The 4029-nt window shown below is 50.8% G+C and overlaps 1 long non-coding RNA gene across 1 annotated transcript; it reads left to right on the forward strand.

The window, feature by feature from the left end:
• The first annotated feature begins 2058 nt into the window (after positions 1–2058).
• LOC135282165 (uncharacterized) lies at positions 2059–2562 on the forward strand. Its single transcript, XR_010348467.1, has 2 exons — positions 2059–2215; positions 2418–2562. It is a non-coding gene; the product is annotated as an uncharacterized LOC135282165 (long non-coding RNA).
• The last annotated feature ends 1467 nt before the right edge of the window (positions 2563–4029 follow it).

Raw genomic sequence — 4029 nt, forward strand, 5'->3', positions numbered from 1 at the left:
GCCCAGGGACTGAATCCCACCCCAAAGCCACAGGATGTGGCCCTGGCATTCCCAAACCCATTCCCAGTATGGACAAGGAGGAGAAATCTATCTCTCTGCTCTGTCATAAAGTTAAGGAGGTGAGTCAGCCTCTCCTTGGCCAGCAATTATAGAATAACAAAATTACTTGGGTTTGAAGGCACCTGAAAGACCACCTCAATCCAAGCCCTGCCACGGGCAGGAATAGCTGCTTTTGTAGGATGGCAGCTGCACAGCCATGGAAAACGCTCCAAGGAGCATGGCTGGAGCAGGAGTAAGGACGTGCCACGTCAGGAGCACGGAGCAGAGCCCTCCCACCCTGCTCCAGCACCAGGAGGAGCTGCAGCATTCACCTTCTCTGGAAAAATCCCTTCACCCAGGATCTTTCCTCCTGGGAAGCTGAGAAACCTCAGAGAAAAGGAAAACAATTCTTATCTCATTTGCTTCTCCTGTATTGTGCTCATGGGGAATGTGTTTGGGGATTGTTTACCCACAGGTGATTGTTTCATTGGGTTCTGCTGTGAGTTGTTTTCACTCTTTGGCCAATCAGGTCCAAGCTACGTCAGGACTCTGGAGAGAGTCACCAGTTTTCATTATTATCTTTTTAGCATTCAGGAAGTGTCTTTTTTGCATTCTTTAATACAGTATTACAAAATAATAAATTAGTCTTCTGAGAACATGGAGTCAAGTTCATCATTCCTGCCTTTGTCTGGGAGGAACGCAAATACAATAAGGAGCCTCTAGGACTGAAGGTGCTGCCTGAGGGTGCAGCCCTGCCCAGCACTGCTGCTGCAGCCCCTTGCCCACGGCCAGCGGCTGCCATGAGACTCTGGGCTGCTGGTGGGGGAGCCACAACCTTCCAGAAGCTTCTGCAGTAACGGAGCCGCTCGGTGACATGGGCACAGAGGCTCAGCAATGTGCAATGCAAAGGTTTGCACCTCCTGCTTGCACAGACACCAGCCCAAAGCAAGGGACACACACACAATCGCTCCAGCACACACTTCAGGCAGCTCTCCTAGAGTCACTGTCCTGGATTGCCAAACAAACTTTATTCTCTTTGCCATCTGTATGGCAATTGTCTGCTATTCAGTGGGCAGTTTTCCTGATCTTTTTCACAACCGGGGAGACTCTGCTGATAACAGGCTGTGGAATGTCCCTGCATGGCTGATAAGAACTATAGCATCCATTGGGAGATGTGAGCCCAGAGGGAGGAGACAAGCATTCCTACCTGGATATAATCTGGAGTTTCTGGAACACCAGCACAGCTTCTCCACTGGATTTCCCAGAGGAACAGTTGCTCTCTTCCCATGGATCTTCAGGGAAGATTACACCCTTCTACAGGAACCCCGCTCCAGCAGAACCACACCTGCACTCCAGGAGGGCTGCAGCCACAATTCCAACTGGACTGCTACCAGCACCCTGACCCACAGGGTGTCAGGTTGTGTTCTGGCTCTGTCAGTGTTGGTTTGGTTTACTGCATGGTTTATGTTTTTATTTTCTTCCCTATTAAAGAACTGTTATTCCCTGCTCCCATACTCTTTGCCTGAGAGCTTCTTAATTTAAAATTTATAGAAATCCAGAGACAGGGGTGGGCAGGTTACATTTTCCATTTCAGGGGAGGCTCCTGCCTTCCTTAACCGACACCTGTCTTTCCAAACCAAGACAATCACCCACAACCAAGAAGTGGGAAGGGTCTTTGTGCGGTGCTCCAAGGAGAAGTTTTAACCCAGACACACAGAAAGCAGCCTAGAAACAAAGACAGAAGAGCTGTGGCGGGTCCAGATTTAAATATGGGGGCCAAGGGGGTGGAGCAGAGCATCAGGGCCAATGGGCTGAGGGCTCAGAGCGGTGCAGAAGAGGGACAAGGGGTGGCAGCCAATAGGATAAAGGGGGCGGGACACTGCAGCAATATGGGGCCAATGGGTAAGCAGGGAAGGGAGAACATTCTAGGGCATGTGCATATAAGGAAAAAGAGGCGGAGAGGGCAATGGGCCAATCAGGGAGGTAGAACTGGGGTATATTTGCATACACAGCAGGGTATCCTGGGAGAAGTTCTGCCCTGTCAATCTGAACTGGGAGATTTGTCCAGCTGAGGGTCTGTCTGTCCGTCCCTCCATGGGATGATAATGGACCTTTGTTCTGTAGGCCCACTGCCCCCCACCTCTGCATGCCTTGGGGGGATCTCACCCTTGGGCAGGTGACAGCTTGGGGGAAGCCAGTGGAGCTGGAGCAACACAAACCTGCTCCCACTGCACTGCTCCATGTTGGCTTTATCCCTCCCCTTCCTTCCACCCCAGGGGACTATGAGAAAAATCTCCCTGAAGGGCAGAAGCCTTCAAAACTGAAAAGGCAGTGAGACTCAATAAAGCTAAATTTTTTCTTTTCTTTGTCTTGCACAGCCTGGATTGTTCCTTATCCCAAACGTTTCCAGTGAAGAGCACAGACCTTACTCAGCCTTTACTAAACCCTTACCCACATCTTTGACAGCACTCTCCTAGCTACAAGGAAAAAGCTGTGGGAATCTGGAGTATGTCATGAGCTCTGCACACCAGAGGAGCATTGACTTCATGTAAGAGAATAAGAAAGATCCACACCAGCCTTCCTAGTGCTCCACAGAACCACGACAGTTTTCCACAGGGCTGGAAAAAGCCCATTCCTTGATATGTCTTTGTCATTCAGATGTAGAAGTTGAAGCACCTCAGGGTGGTTCCCTGACTAAGAGGAGAGAGGGAAGGGACTGACAGAAGATGCAGAATTTCATGCTTTTAAAGATGAAAAAAGAATCACAGAACCTTGGAATGGTTTAGAAAGGACCTTGGAACTCTCTCTCAGTACAACCTCCTGCAGTGTGCAGGAGAACCTTCCACTAGAGCAGGGTGCTCAGAGCCCCATCCAGCCTGGCCCTGAACACTTCCAGGAGATCAGCAGCTGTTTGGCACAGGAGAGAGGGATTAACAACTAATCAGCTCCCAGAAAGGTCAGAGCACAGCTGCTGCCCACACACCCACGCTCTGGAAGAGGACACACACTGGCCAGAGGATCTTTGGGACAGACAGGGATGGATGTGGAGCTGGAGGGATCCCTCCCTGCCCAACCCACCCCAGCATTAGCCCTGGCATTTGCTGTGGCTGCCGCGTGCCATGGCCCAGCCATCCTGAGCTCAGTGGGCTGGGAAGCCCAACCTCAGGTTTGGGGAAGAGGGAAGATGGGGCAGGAAGAGGTGGACAGGGACCACCCCCACCAGGAGCCTCCTGGACACTGCAAATGAACAGAAACAGATTCCCTTAGAGGCAAAAAAAGGCTGGATCAGCCTCACTCAAGGCTCTGCTAAACAGCTCTTTCCCAGGATGCCTCCTCATGGAGCATCCACTGTCCTCAGAGCAAGCCAGGTTCCTAATTAATGAAGTGCTAATCAGGAGTGCAGGAGCAGGATGTGTGTGGATGCAGCAGCCCAGGGAGGCCACGCAGGGCAGCTGGGGGAAGCTTTGCTCCAGAGCCAACTTAATTTAGGAGCTGTGCAACAAAACAGTGGCATAAACAGGAGCTGGACACCAACAATTACCAGGAGCTCATTCCAGCAAAATGCAAAATGCGGATTTTTTTCTATCCTTTTTATGTCTCCACCTCTACTTCCACAGCAGCTGTATTAAAAAGATGATGCTTGGCTACAGAACATGGTGTTAAACAAGGCAATTTGCTGAAAAGCTCTTGCTCTGCTCCTGTGGCTGGGGCCTGGGATTTAGGGATGTGCCTGGTTCTGTCCTGAGCTGGGTTTGGGGGCTCTGTCTGCACCTCCCCATGGTGAACAGCCAGCCCCAAATCATGAATGGCACTGGGGCAGGGGAGTACTCTGCCATTTCTACTTCTTTTCAGATGATTTTTCTCATTGTGGCAAAGTAATTTTTCCATGGGAGGGAACAGAGGGGCTGATGAGACTGTGGTGCAGCCCCTGTTCCTCCCCAGACCATGAGTCCTGGCAGTGTGTTCTTAAAAAGATTCATAAAAACCTCT

Source organism: Passer domesticus, chromosome 16 (assembly GCF_036417665.1).
Source record: "Passer domesticus isolate bPasDom1 chromosome 16, bPasDom1.hap1, whole genome shotgun sequence".
NCBI lineage: Eukaryota > Metazoa > Chordata > Aves > Passeriformes > Passeridae > Passer > Passer domesticus.